We start from the raw sequence: 16,192 nt of genomic DNA on the forward strand, positions 1-16,192 counted from the left end.
AACAACATAATATTATATTTTGCAGATGAAACAAAATTTGGAAATGTAGTACACAATAAGGAGGACAGTTACAGAATTCAGGAGGACGTAGACTGACTGGTAAAATAAGAACATAAACAACAGGAGCAGGAGTGGACCATTTGGTCCGTCGAGCCTGCTCCACCTTTCAATACGCTCATGGCTGAGCTTCGGTTAAAAGCACATTCATGCAACACCTAATAACTGAATAACATTCCCGCATATACAGTTGTCTCCTTACTCAGTTTACTGCTATATTTTGCATTAATTGAATGAAATATCAATGGAGCTTAAATTAGACCCTGAATTCCCAGCAAATCCATCGAGCAGAGAAGTTAAGAGGAGATTTGTTCGAAGTGATCAAAATATTTAATTGCTTTTACCGAGTAAACAAATAGCAACTGATTCCAGTGGCAGTGGGGTCGGTAATCAGTGGACACAGATTCAATGCGATTGACAAAAGAACCAGAGACGACTTGAGCAGGATTTTTTTTTTTTAAAGTTGTGATTTGGAATGCTCTGCCTGAAAGGATGGTGGAAGCAGAGACAATAGTAACATTCAAAAGGGATTTGAAAAGTATACTTGAATTTTTTTAAATACTGGGGAAAGAGCAGATGAACAAAATTAAAATCAGTATCGCTGGTCAGCAAAGCAAGTAAAATGTTAGCAAGGAACTGGGGTTGATTTCTAATTCAATAGAATTCAATAGCAGTGAAGGTAGCAGAAGTTCGGAGGCATAAGTCTTGCATTTCTAAAGTACCTTTCACCAGCACCGGATGTGTCAAAGCGGCTTACAGCCAATGAAAAACTTTCTGAAGTGTAGTCACTGTAGTTATGTAGGAAACGGGGCAGCCAATTCGCGCACAGCAAGCGCCCAGAAAGAGCAATGTGACAATGACCAGATAATCTGTTTTAGTGATGTTGATTGATGGATAATTACTGGCCCAGGAAAACGGGGATAACTCCCCTGCTCTTCTTCGAAATAGTGAGATGGAATCTGTTGCATCGACCTGAGAGAGCAGTCCGTTTAACGTCTCATTCAAAAGATGTCACGTCCGAAACTGCAGCACACCCTCAATACTGCCCCTCCGACAGTGCAGCGCTCCCTCAGTACTGCCCCTCCGGCAGTGCAGCGCTTCCTCAGTACTGCCCCTCCGACACTGCAGCACTCCCTTAGTACTGCCCCTCCGACACTGCAGCACTCCCTCAGTTATTAACTGGAGTGTCTCTCTAGATGTGTGTGCTCAAGCCAGCAGATAAATGTAGCCTCACACGGTGCAACGACGTGTTCCAGTTCAATATATACATTCATAAAATCAATTCTCATTAGTTTCTTTAAACCCAATAGCATTATTTATTTCCAATGAGTTGGAAACAGGAATACGATCCATTTACATTTTGTTATCATTTTACGTGAAATTAATACTCGTAAAAGTATTGGAGTGGGAATGCACCAGATAACAGCACTGCTGGTAATGTTTGTGGAATATTTTCTTGCAGACAAAGCGCACATTGACAAGCTGGAACTGTGTGGGACTGAATCCTCAGGGGAAAAAACAGTTATAGACTTCGTCCCTGGGTGGACTCGAACCACCAACTTTTTACTCAACAGCCAAACGTGCTAGACAATTGCGCCAGAGAAAAAGATACAAAGTCCTTTTGCAAGGCATCCTAAAACAGGCTGTCGGTGAGTTGAAGCTTCAGATTGCTCCGATCAGGATGGTACTTGTCCAATTTCAGTTTTACTGTTACAAAATAAAGGGTGGGACATTGATTGTGGATAACTGGCAGCAGTCTGATCCCGCACACTGCAGACACATCCATGTCACATCTAACCATCTCTCCTGCAACCGGCGCGGTCTCCCTTCGAGACATTCGGTGCCCTGTCTTTGTAAAAGTATTCTGATTGTCCAGAAGCCGGTATTAGGTTTTAATTCTGATCTGCAGTAACGAGAATCTTTTAAATGGCTCTGATCAGTTAAATTCCCCGTTAACTTCAGAGTAAAGGTGCCAGTATCTTAAACCAGGGAAAGGTGCACTGATCTTCCAAGGACAGTCGGGCATTTGCATCTACATTCTCCTCTCATTCCATTTCCCAAAGCGTTTCCAAAGATTCACAAAACCCCTAACTGTGTTTCCTTTGTTATTTCATTCCAATTTCCTGCTTCAGGCTGGCCGAGCTGTCGAAAACGCTGTGTTTAGGTTATAGTTTTCTCTGGGCGTGGATTCGAATTCCTGTTTTGGTATGCGGTTTTTTTCAATTTTACAGTTAATTACATCTTGTGGAATTAGCTACAACTGATTGTTTTCAGCCCAGTTCATTCGTCATTCGGTAAAGTGATGCAAAATACATTTCCTTGCCTTCTGTAAAATGCCAGCTGTTTCAAAAAAGGTCCGCAGGGAATGACTAGCACTTTTTGTCAACAATCGGAATGAAGCACTTTAAATATTTACAAGCCCACATTTAACTGCAGCTCATATTGTCAGAACAGTCACGCTAATCATTAGTCTTCCAGGTATCTTCTTGAACTGCATCTTTAAAACAAACATAGCTTTTCACATCACGGCTATCGATCAATTCATTGCCAGTGTGAAAATGCAACATTTGAAACATAGCAACGTCTGCAAGACTGGAATCAGAGAATGCCTGGGCCGTGGGCTGTGATAAATTATCTGGTGCATTAAGATATTGATCAAGCCTGAGCCCTTCCTGTATTGCTCAGTAGCCCACTGAGTGAGGAAATAAGAGACCACATACCGGGGAGGGGCCTGGGCATTTTCAGTTTTGTGCTGAAGATTGAACTTGACAAAATGTCAGCTTGGCTCGGGATCAGTGCGGCTTAGTGCGACTTCGGCCCGTAGCCCCCTTCACAAGTCACCAGTGCCGAGAAAACAACGGGGAATTTTACACATGTGTTGTATTCTGTAACTTTATATGAACATTTCAGTGCAATTCATGCTATGTCCAACACTGTGAGGTCCCCAAGGGTGTATCATCTTTGTATCTTTATGAATATTCCAGCTTTACTCCGGCGGGCCAAAGAAACAAATTAGAGGGACCATTGCCTACAACTCTCCGAGATCATATAATAGAATGGCTGCAGCACAGAAGGAGGCCATTCGGCCTGTCGTGCCCGTGCCGACTCTCTGAAAAAGCACTTCAGCTAGTCCCACTCCCACACCCTTTCCCCGTAGCCCTGCAAATTTTTTCCTTTCAGGTCCATATCCAATTCCCTTCTGAAAGCCACAATTGAATCTGCCTGCAGCCCCCTTTCAGGCAGTGAATTCCAGATGCTATCCACACGCTACATAAACTATTTTCCCTCATGTTGCCTTTGATCTCTGTGCTCCTGCAATTCGGGCCTCTTGCGTGTTCCTATGTAATTTGCTTCACCGTTGAGAGGTGTGCTTTCAGCTGCCTAGGCCCTAAAATCAGGAACTCCCTCCCGAAACAGCGCCACTTCTCTGTCTCTCCTCCTTTAAGATGCTCCTTAAAACCTAACTTTTCGACCAAGCTTTTGGTCATCCGTCCTAATATCTCAAATACAAATGCAAAATACTGCGGATGCTGCAAATCTGAAATAAAATCCGAAAATGCTGCAAATACACAGCAAGTCAGGCAGCATCTGTGGAGAGAGTAATAGAGTTGTTGGAGAGAAGAGCAGAGCTTCATCAATGTGGGCATTCTTTAAAGAGAAGTGGCAGTGAATTAAACAGTAATACATTTCTGACGAAGGGTCATCGACCTGAAACGTTAACCCTGTTTTTCTCTCTCCACAGATGCTGCCTGACCGGCTGAGTATTTCCAGCATTTTTTGTTTTTATGTCCTAATATCTTCTTGTGCGGCAGGGTGTGAATTTTTTTTTGATAACGCTCCTGTGGAGTGCCTTGGGACGTTTTACTGCATTAATGGTGCTATATAAATACAAGATAACAAGTCAATAAGGAGAAATTGTTTCCAGTGTCAGTTACAGTGGCAATAGATTTTAGAAAATTTGCAAAATAACCAGTAGGATATTTCCCCGACTCCCCCTCGAGCAGGTGAAAAAAAGTGATGCAGAAAATTGTTGTGAGTCCCTGCAATGCTCTGCCTGAAAGGGTGGTTGAAGCAAATTGATTAGTAATGTTGAAAAGTTCATTTGGATAACGTTTGAGGGTAAAATAATTGCAGGGATTTGGTGAAAAAACAAAGGAGTATGATTAATTGGATAGCACTTTGAAAGAGCCAGCAGCGGTACGATGGGCCGAATGACCTGGTTCTGTGCAGTACCATTGTTTCTGTCGTTAACATTTTGCCAAAGTGCAGAGTTGGCAGGCAGATTTGAAAATTTGGTTGTACGCGGTGTGGACTTGTAAGTATGAATAATTTTTGATTTTTTGTGCAAAATATGTCATTTCTTAGTTGTAAGGATGAATATCAATGTGAGCGTAGAGAGAAATTGAAATGTGAGCTTTGGGAATCGCTTATCAGGCGATTTGAACAGGCTGTGTTTTGCAGAAAAGCCGTTTTGTATCTCAGATCCCTCTGTCGGGAATAAAGCAAAGATAGAATTGAAAGCAAAATAACACTGCATTTGAGAGCTTAGTTGAAAATGTAACATTAATTGTAAAGCCAGGGGAGAGCACGAACGCAGTCCCCCACTATGACAAATTTTGCAGTCGGGTATCTCGCATTTGGGGAACATCACAAGCGTCAGCACACCCAAAGTGCAATGAGCTAGCCTCGTCGGGGGAAAACCAACTTCATGACCACCATCTTCTCTCCCCCGCCAAATAAGTATGCTTTCCATTGACACACATTGCCTCGCCACATAATTCACTGCCTCTTACCGTCTCAACGACTCATTTTTGTAATTCAAAATTCCCCTTCATTCAGAATGTGCTGCTGTTTTCTCATGTCGGTTCTACTAAAATATTGCAATATAAAATGATATACACTTTGGCAAAGCGCTGCAATAATAAAGAGCCGGACAGGCATATTTGAATTTGCCCTTAAAAGGAAACGAACGCTCACTCAGTATCTTTTGTTCAGGCCACGAAAAGTTTTCTGGAAATAAATCTCTCCTTATATGTCTGGCATCTGAAGTAAGTGTCTGTCATATCTTCATATGAAAAATAAATCGGAATCTGAGTGTTTGAAAAAGCAATTCTCAAGTATTGCCCATACAGACCGATAGGTTCTGGCCCATTAAGTCTTCATCACTTGTCACATTCATACACTGTGCTTGAAATATTTCATCAATAAACCTACCTTCTTTTCTTTAAGCAGGTTTCACATTTTTGTCTTAAAACAGGCCTGTGAAGTGTCTTGGGACGTTTTAAAGGCGCTATATAATACAAGTTGTTGTTGACGTTTGCAATCTTTCTCACTCTTTTCAGTATGATCATTCAATATATTCATAGTGATTAAATGATATAAGGAAAAGCCACATTAAGAGCTTAGAGACGGAGGTGGAAAATAAATGCACCTTTATGTTTACCAACATGCAAACTGTTTACTTAGAAACAGAGAACAGCGGGAGTAAGTGGAACATGGTAACTGTTTAATTAGAAACAGAGAACAGGGGAAGTAAGGGGAACACAATTATTGTTCAATTAGAAACAAACAACAGTGGGAGTAAGGGGAACACGGTAACTGGTTAATTAGAAATAGAACAGGGGCAGTAAGGTGACCACAGTAACTGTTTATTTAGAAAGAGAGAACAGTGGGAATAAGGGGAACACGGTAACTGTTTTATTAGAAACTGTGAACAGGGGAAGTAAGGGGAAGACGGTTACTCTTTAATTAGTATCAAAGGAGAGGGGGAGTAAGGGGAACATGGCAACTTTTTAATTAGCAACAGAGAACAGTGGGAGTATGGGAAACACGTTAAATGTTTAATGAGAAACAGAGAACAGGGAAAGTAAGGGGAACACAGTAACTGTTTCATTAGCAACAGGGAACAGCGGGGAGTAAGCAGAACATGATAGCTGTTTAATTAGAATCAGAGAAGAGGGGAGTAAGGGGAACATGGTAACTGTTTAATTAGAAACAGAGAACAGGGGGATTAAGGGGAACATGGCAACTTTTTAATTTGAAAGAGCGAACAGGGAGGACAAAGGGGAAAACTGTAACAGTCTAATTAGAAACAGGGAACGGGGTAAGCAAGGGGAATGCAGTAACTGTTTAATTAGAAACAGATAACAGGGGAGTAAGGGGAAAAGGGTAGCAGATTCATTAGAAACAGAGAACAGCGGGGAGTAAGCAGAACATGGTAGATATTTAATTAGAATCAGAGAAGAGGGGGAGTAAGGGGAACATGGTAACTGTTCAATTATTAACAGAGAACAGGTGAAGTAAGGGGAACCCGATCACTGTTTAATTAGCAACAGAGAACTGTGGGATTAAGGGGAACACGGTAACTGTTTAATTAGAATCAATGAACAGGAGAAGTAGGGGGAGCATGGTAACTGTTTAATTAGAAACAGAGAAGAGGGGAAGTAAGGGGAACGCAGTAACTGTTTAATTAGAAGCAGAGAACAGGGGAACTAAGGGGAAAACGGTAACAGCCTAATTAGAAACAGAGAATGGGGGAAGTAAGGGGAACACAGTAACTGTTTAATTAGAAACAGAGAACAGAGCGAGTAGGGGGCACATGGTAACTGTTTAGTTAGAAACAGAGAACAGGGGGAGTAAGGGGAACAGGGTAACTGCTTAATTAGAAACAGAGAACAGCGGGTGTAAGGGGAACACAGTAACTGTGTAATTAGAAACAGAGAACAGGGGAAGTAAGAGGAACACAATATCTGTTTAATTAGAAATGGAGAACAGGGGGGCGTAAGGGGAAAATGGCAAATGTTTAATTATAAACAGAGAACAGGGAATGTAAGGCGAACACAGTAACTGTCGAATTAGAAACAGAGAACAGGGGGAGTAAGGTGAACACGTTAACTGTATAATTAGAAACAGTGAACAGGGGGAGTAAGGGGAGCACGTTAACTGTTTAATTACTATCAGAGAAAAGGGAAAGTAAGGGTAATACAGTTATATTTTATTTTAAAAAGGAGAAGAGGGGAAATAAGGGGAACACAGTAACTGCTTAAATAGAATCATGAACAGGGGAAGTAAGTTGAACACATTAACTGTTCAATTAGAAACAGAGAACACGGGAGGTAAGGGGAACACGGCAACTCTTTAATTAGAAACAGAGAACAGGGGAAGGAAGAGGTACACAGTAACTGTTCAATTAGAAACAGAGAACACGGGAAGTAAGGGGAACACGGCAACTGTTTAAATTGAAACAGAGAACAGGGAGTGTAAGGGCAAAACAGTAACTGTTTAATTAGAAACAGAGAACAGGGAAGTAAGTGGAACATGGTAAATGGTTAATGTGAAACAGATCAGGGGAAGTAAGGGGAACACGGTACCTTTTTATTCAGAAACAGAGAAGAGAGGAAGTATGGGGAAAACATTAACTCTTTATTTAGAAACAGAGAACAGGGGAAGTAAGGGGAACATGGTAACTCTTTAATTTGAAACAGAGAACACGGGAAGTAAGGGGAACACGGCAACTCTTTAATTAGAAACAGAGAACAGGGGAAGGAAGAGATACACAGTAACTGTTCAATTAGAAACAGTGAACAGGGGAAGTAAGGGGAACACAGTATCTGTTTAATTAGAAACAGAGAGCAGGGGGAGTAAGAGGACAGCAGTAACTGTGCAATTAGAAACAGAACGGGGAGAGGAAGGTGAACATATTACCTGATAATTAGAAAGAGTGAAGAGGGGAAGAAAGGGGAACATGGTAACTGTTTAATTAGTAACAGAGAACAGGGGAAGTAAGGGGAACACGGTAACTGCTTAATTTGAAACAGTGAACCGGGTGAGTAAGGGCAACACGACAAATTTTAATTAGAAACTGAGAACAGGGGAGAGGAAGGGGAAAATATTAACTGTTTAATTAGAAACAGAACAGTGGAAGGACGGGGAGCACGGTAACTTTGTCATTAGAAACAGAGAAGCGATGGAATTAAGGGGAACATGGTAACTGTTTAATTAGAAACAGAGAACAGGGGAAGTAAGTGGAACACAGTAACATTCGAATTAGAAACAGAGAACAGGGGAGTGGAAGGGGAACACGTTAACAGTTTAATTAGAAACAGAGAAGATGGGGAGTATAAGGGGAACACGGAAACTGTTTAATTAGAAACAATGAACGGGGGGAGTAAGGGGAAAACGATAACTGTTTAATTAGAAACAGAGAACAGGGAGACTAAGCGGAGCACAGTAACTTTTTAATTAGAATCGGTGAACAGGGGAAGTAACGGGAATACAGTTACTATTTAATTAATAACAGAGTACAGGAGAAATAACGGGAACACAGAAAATGTTTAAATAGAAACAGAGAACAGTGGAAGCAAGGGGACCACAGTCACTGTTTACATAGAAGCAGTGTACAGTGGAAGTAAGGGGAACACAGTAACTGTTTAATTAGAAACAGTGAACAGGGGAAGCAAGTGGAATACTGTAACTGTTTAATTAATGTAAGAAATCACACAACACCAGGTTATAGTCCAACAGCTTTATTTGAAATCACAAGCTTTCGGAGCGCTGCTCCTTCTTCAGGTGAGGTGGAGAAATGCATAAAGGCACAGCTTATATAGTCAGAGAATCATGTCAGATGTTTACAGGTAACCTTTCCAACTGCCATTTATCGCACCTCGGCAGAGAGATAATCACAGCAGTCAAAGGCAACGGAACTACGCTACCTACATGCACACCAAGAACAGGAAGCTTGAGAAACTTGGCATCACCAGCAGCAGCAACCAAGCCTCCCCCGGTACCACGGTTGAAACCACAGGGAAATCCATCGTCAACCTGTCCGACCACACCCTTCAACCAGACGAAATTGAAGTTCTCAGCCGAGGTCTCAATTTCTGCCCCACCACCAAAATGGACCCCATCGGTCTCGCGGCAGACACAGAGGAATTCATCAGGAGAATGAGGCGCCGGGAATTCTTCCACAAATCCCAAGATATCAGCAGCGAACCCAATGATAAAATCAATGATCCAGAACAGCAGACAGAGGGATCCGCAGTGCAACGACCGAAGAAGAAAGAGTCAAATTGGACCCCTCCGGAGGGTCGCTGCCCTAAGCTTGACATGTATGCTCAAGCTGTCAGGAGATGCATCAATGCCAGATTCATCAGCCGCACTCACAAGACAGTCCAGAATGTCACCCGAGCACAACGCAACGCCATCCATGCTCTCAAGACCAACCACAACATCGTCATCAAACCAGCGGACAAAGGAGGTGCCATCGTCATACAGAACAGAACGGACTATTGCAAAGAAGTATACCGACAACTGGACAACCAGGAACACTACAGACAGTTACCCGCTGATCCGAACAAAGAACACACCCGCCAACTCAACAGACTGATCAAAACCTTCGATCCAGACCTTCAAAGCATCCTACATGCTCTCATCCCACGTACTCCCCGCGTGGGTGACTTCTACTGCCTCCCAAAGATACACAAAGCCAACACACCTGGACGTCCTATCGCATCAGGCAACGGAACCCTGTGTGAGAACCTCTCTGGATATGTCGAGGGCATCCTGAAACCCATCGTACAGGGAACCCCCAGCTTCTGTCGCGACACTACAGACTTTTTACAGAAGCTCAGCACCCACGGACCAGTTGAAACAGGAACATTCCTCGCCACGATGGATGTCTCGGCACTCTACACCAGTATCCCCCACGATGACGGCATCGCTGCGACAGCCTCAGTACTCAACACCAACAACAGCCAATCTCCAGATGCCATCCTACAACTCATCCACTTCATCCTTGACCACAATGTCTTCACCTTCGACAACCAGTTCTTTACCCAAACACACGGAACAGCCATGGGGACCAAATTCGCACCCCAATACGCAAACATCTTCATGCACAAGTTCGAGCAAGACTTCATCGCTGCACAGGATCTCCAACCAACGCTATACACCAGATACATCGACGACATTTTCTTCCTATGGACCCACGGCGAAGAATCACTGAAAAGACTACACGATAACATCAACAAGTTCCATCCCACCATCAAACTCACCATGGACTACTCCTCAGAATCAGTCTCATTCCTGGACACACGAATCTCCATCAAAGACGGACATCTCAGCACTTCACTCTACCGCAAGCCCACGGACAACCTCACGATGCTTCACTTCTCCAGATTACACCCTAACCACGTTAAAGAAGCCATCCCCTATGGACAAGCCCTGCGAATACACAGGATCTGCTCAGACGAGGAGGAACGCGATGGATACCTACAGACACTGAAAGACGCCCTTGTAAGAACGGGATATGACGCTCGACTCGTCGATCGACAGTTCCGACGGGCCACAGCGAAAAATCGCATAGACCTCCTCAGAAGACAAACACGGGACACAACCAACAGAGTACCCTTCGTCGTCCAGTACTTCCCCATAGCTGAGAAACTACGCCATGTTCTTCGCAGCCTTCAACATGTCATCGATGATGACGAACACCTCGCTAAGGCCATCCCCACGCCTCCACTACTCGCTTTCAAACAGCCGCCTAACCTCAAACAGACCATTGCTCGCAGCAAATTACCCAGCTTCCAGGAGAACAGCGACCACGACACCACACAACCCTGCCACAGCAACCTCTGCAAGACATGCCAGATCATCAACACAGATACCATCATCACACGTGAGGACACCACCCACCAGGTACATGGTACATACTCATGTGAATCGGCCAACGTTGTCTACCTCATACGTTGCAGGAAAGGATGCCCCGGAGCATGGTACATCGGCGAGACCATGCAGACACTGCGACAACGGATGAACGGACACCGCGCAACAATCACCAGGCAGGAGTGTTCCCTCCCAGTCGGGGAACACTTCAGCAGTCAAGGACATTCAGCCTCCGATCTTCGGATAAGCATTCTCCAAGGTGGCCTTCGAGACACACGACAACGCAAAATCGTCGAGCAGAAACTGATAGCCAAGTTCCGCAGCCATGAGGACGGCCTTAACCGAGATCTTGGGTTCATGTCACGCTACATCTAACCCCACCTGATGCAGGGTCATCCAGACTCGAGTCGACATTGGCTTGTTCTCTCTAAACAGATGCGGCTGGACCTGCTGTGATTTCCAGCCAAAAAAAAATGTTTTTTGTCTGTTTTTTTGTTTTTCATACAGACCCCAGCATCTGCAATATTTTATCCCTTGTGACCCCACCTCATTGTTCTTTGATGTAATGTTTCCCTGACTGACCTGTTTGGACACCATTCACCCCTTTGACTGCTGTGATTATCTCTCTGCCGAGGTGCGATAAATGGCAGTTGGAAAGGTTACCTGTAAACATCTGACATGATTCTCTGACTATATAGGCTGTGCCTTTATGCATTTCTCCACCTCACCTGAAGAAGGAGCAGCGCTCCGAAAGCTTGTGATTTCAAATAAAGCTGTTGGACTATAACCTGGTGTTGTGTGATTTCTTACATTTGTCCACCCCAGTCCAACTCCGGCATCTCCACACCATGTTTAATTAATAACAGAGAACAGGGAAAGTATAGGGAACACAATAACTGTTTAATTAGAAACAGAGAGCAGGGGAAGTAAGGGGTATACGGTAAACGGTTAATTGGAAACTGCGAACAGGGGAGAAGAAGGAGAACACTTTAACCGTTTAATTAGAAAAAGTGAAGAGGGGAAGTAAGGGTAACAAAGTAACTGTTTAATTAGAAGCAGTGAACAGGGAAAGTAAGGGGAACACAGTAACTGTTAAATTAGAAACAGAGAACAGGGGAAGTAAGGAGAACACTTTAACTAATTAATTAGAAACAGTGAACAGGAGAAGTAAGGGTAACAAAGTAACTGTTTAATTAGATGCAGTGAACAGGGAAAGTAAGGGGAACACAGTAACTGTTTAATTAGAAACAGAGAACAGGGGAAGTAAGGGGAACAAGGTAACTGTTTAATTAGAAACAGAGCGCAGGGACATTAAGGGAACACAGTAACTGTTTTAATTAGAAACAGAGAACAGGGGAAGTAAGGGGATCACGGTAACTGTTCAATTAGAAACAGAGAAGAGGGGGAGTAAAGGGGAACATGGAAACTGTTTAATTAGAAAAAGTGAACAGGGGGAGTAATGGGAACACGCTAACTTTTTAATTAGAAACAATGAACAGGTGGAGTAAGGGGAGCACAGTAACTGTTTAATTACTATCAGTGAACAGGGGAAGTAAGGGGAAAACAATTACTTTTAAATTAAAAACAGAGAACAGGGGAAGTAAGGTGAACACAGTAACTGTTCAATTAGGAACAGAGAACACGGGAAGTAAGGGGAACATGGTAACGTTTTAAGTACAAACAGAGAACAGGGGGAGTAAGAAAAACACAGTAACTGTTTAATTAGAAACAGAGAACAGGGGTTGTAAGGGGAACACGGTAACTTTTTAATTAGAGACAGAGAACAGGGGGAGTAAGGGCAACATGTTAAATTTTAATTAGAAACTGAGAACAGGAGAGAGGAAGGGGAAAACATTAAGGCCTAGAAATTCAGTTCGGCGCGCCAGCCGTTAGCCACTTAGGAGGAGTAGATCTCGAGCGCTAGGCGCTTAGCGCCCGGGCGCAGCGCGATCTGCGCCTCGCCCCAACTTCAGTACACATTCAGTGCCGGCGCAATGTCTTAGTGCGCGCCCTGCTGCGCGCGCAGATCATGACGTCATTTACTAGTGCAACGCCCTGTGTGCGCCCCAAACCGGAACTTCACTCAAACCGGCCCATTGTGTGCCGGGCGGCCCTAACGACTGTGAAGTGGAACGGTACACAGCCGAGGCGGGCCGCGGGGAGCGCTAATTAAAGGGCATTTACCCTGCACTATAAAGGGCAGCCATTTTGCAGCATTCACTCTTGTGCAACGGTTTTTTGGAGAGAGACCAAGGAGGAGAGCTTACTGGTTTGGACCAACACTAGGACATGTATTTTTGGCTCAGGCCAGAGCTTAGCAATTATCTTTGCCTTCATTGAGAGCTCATTGTTTGCCAGCATATAATGGGGGCTGCATTGGGTGCCAAAGCTGACTTTCAGCCTTATGCCAGAAGGGCTTACAGACGCTGTGAGAGAGTGGCAGCCCTGGCTAGACGCAGAGGGGGCAACAGGCATCGCCAACTGAGGCCTTACCCACCCAGGGTATACCGCCAGCAGTCCTCCTATCTGACCATGTCTGCCGCAATGTGTGTAAGGAGGCTGCGATTCAGAAGGGAGGTGGTTGCAGACATCTGCCAGCTGCTTCAGAGAGATCTGCAGCCACAGCTGATGCGCAGGACGTCTCTGACGGTGGCAGTGAAGGTGACGGTGGCTCTCAACTTCTATGCCACTGGCTCCTTCCAATCCGCTGCTGGGGACATCGCTAACATCTTCCAGTTCGCCGTGCATTGCTGCATCCGCCAGGTGACTGAAGCCCTTTTCAGAAGGAGACATCAATTCATCTCCTTCCCCATGACCCTGGACAAGCAGCAGCAGCGTGTAGTGGGATTTGCAAGAATAGCGGACTTCCCCATGGTGCTGGGCGCCATTGACTGCACGCATGTGGCTTTGCGGGCACCTCTGGAGCATGCCGAGTATTACCGCAACCGGAAGGGCTACCATTCCCTCAACGTACAGCTGGTGTGTGACCACAGGCAGCGCATCCTAGCTGTCAATGCCCGCTTTCCAGGCAGCAGCCACGATGCCTTTATCCTGCGACAGACAACTGTGGCTGACATGTTCCAGGCACAGCCTCCCCCAAGAGGATGGCTTATCGGGGACAAAGGCTATCCTTTGTGTACCTGGCTCATGACACCGCTCCGCGCGCCCACGACCCCTGCTGAACAGGCATACAACGAGAGCCATCAAGCGACTGGGAACATCATAGAACAAACAATCGGCGTCCTCAAGCAACGGTTCTGCTGTCTTGATCGCTCCGGGGGAGCCCTCCAGTATTCGCAGGACCGAGTCTCCCAATTCGTTGTCGTTTGCTGCATGCTGCACAACCTGGCTATCCGCAGGACTCAGGCAATGCCACCTCACGTTGGACCCCCACCTCAGGAGGAGGAGCAGGAGGAGCATGAGGAGGAGGAGGACGAGGAGTACCAGCCCAGGAGGGAGGCACAAGGTCCAAGGGCCGCCCGTCGGCGGCTTATTGAACATCACTTCTAGGCCCCCTGTCAGGGAATGGCTTGTGCCAATGAAAGAACATGATTGCAGCTGCTCCGCAAGCCCTCAGCCGGTTCAGGCAACAAACACTTCAAAGATCAAACATGGACAATGTTAATAAATAAAATGCTTTATTGTACAAACTCAGGGCCCTTCGCAAATGAAAACCAAAAACAGACGAGACTCCCAAAAAACACTCAAACACATTACTCGCTCACACAACCTGGAGAGGATTAACAAAACAGTGCAACTAAAATGGCCGTGATCCTCGGACTTCGTAAAATACAAACATCACATCCTCGACCTTCAAAAAACAATCATCCAATTCTCGGCCTCAAAAAACAAACATCCAATTCTCGGCCTCAAAAAACAAACACAACTGGCCACACATTCGACTTTTCGGCCCGCTAGGGCGATGCCTTGGCCATCTTTGTGTGGCCACTGCCCGCCCTGCTGCTCCTCCTCAAAGTAAGGCCATTGGCTGCTGCAAGGCTGGGGGCAGGCTCCAGAGGGGCACATGTCGTGACGGCAGATGCCCTTGGGGGTTGGCCTTATGGATTGAGCGGAGGTGTTCCGCAAAGCGGTCACCCAATCTGAGTTTGGTCTCCCCAATGTAGAGGAGACCGCATCGTGAGCAGCGAATACAGTATACCAGATTGCGAGAAGTACAATTAAATCGCTGTTTCACCTGGAAGGGGTGTTTGGGGCCCTGGACAGTGGGAAGGGGGGAGGTATAGGGTCAGGTGTTACATCTCCTCCGCTTGCATAGGAAGGTGCCAGGCGAAGGGGAAGGGCTGTTTGGGGTGATAGAGGAGTGGACTAGGGTGTCTTGGAGGGAGTGGTCCCTACGGAATGCTGAAAGGATAGGGGAGGGGAAGATACATTTGGTGGTGGGATCACTTTGGAGGTAGCTGAAATGCCGGAGGCTGGTGGGGTGAAAGGTGAGGACATGGGGAACCCCATCGTGGTCCCGGAAGGGAGGGGCAGGGGTGAGGGCAGAAGTGCGGGAGATAGAACTGACACGGTCGAGGGCAGTGTCAACCACGGTAGAGGGGAATCCTCGGTTGCGGAAAAAGGAAGACATGTCTGAAGTACTAGTGTGGAAGGTGGCACCGTCGGAGCAGAGAACAGGGGAAGTAAGGGGAACATGGTCACTGTTTAATTAGAAACAGAGAACAGGAAAAGTAAGGGGAACATGATAACTGTTTAATTAGAAAGAGTGAACAGGGGGAGTAAGGGGAACACGGCAACTGTTTATTAGAGACAGAGAACAGGGGAAATAAGGGGAACACTGTTACTATTTAATGAGAAACAGTGAACAGAGGAAGTAAGGGGAACACAGTAACTGTTTAATTAGATACAAAGAACAGGGGAATTAAGGGGAACATGGTAACTGTTTAATTAGAAAGAGAGAACAGAAGAAGTAAGGGATACACAGTAACTGTTTAATTCGAAACAGAGAACTGTGGAAGTAAGGGGAACAGGATAACTGTTTAATTAGAAACAGAGAACAGAGGGAGTAAGTGGAACATGGTACCTCTTTAGTTAGATATAGTGGACAGAACCATTATGGGGAACACAACAACGTTTTAAATAGAAATAGTGGACTGGGAAATTTAGCGGAACACTTTAACTGTTTGTTTGGAAATAGTGAATAGAGCAAGAAAGAGGAACACAACAACTTTTTAATTAGAAATAGAGGACAGAAAGAGTGGCCTTCAAATATCTTAATATAGACTGCCATAGTAATAATGTAAAGTGCAGAGAGGGGAATCAATTTCTGAAGTCTGTTCAGGAGCATTTTCTTGATTATTATGTTTCCGGCCCAACGATAATGGGGACATTGCTAAATCTTGTTCTGGGGGATGAGATGTGTCAAGTGGAGCAATGTCTATAGGGGAACATTTAGGGAACAGTGATCATAGAATCACAAGGTTTCGATTAGCTATAGAAAAGGACAGGGAGC

General features: G+C 45.0%; 1 non-coding gene across 1 annotated transcript; it reads right to left on the reverse strand.

Moving 5' to 3' along the window:
• Nucleotides 1-4,633: 4,633 nt before the first annotated feature.
• Nucleotides 4,634-4,801, reverse strand: LOC147087773 (U1 spliceosomal RNA). The gene has a single exon (XR_015075459.1). It is a non-coding gene; the product is annotated as a U1 spliceosomal RNA (small nuclear RNA).
• Between the last annotated feature and the right edge of the window lie 11,391 nt (nucleotides 4,802-16,192).

Source organism: Somniosus microcephalus, unplaced genomic scaffold (assembly GCF_052327205.1).
Source record: "Somniosus microcephalus isolate GS21.2 unplaced genomic scaffold, FLI_Smic_1.0 unresolved_chr5, whole genome shotgun sequence".
NCBI lineage: Eukaryota > Metazoa > Chordata > Chondrichthyes > Squaliformes > Somniosidae > Somniosus > Somniosus microcephalus.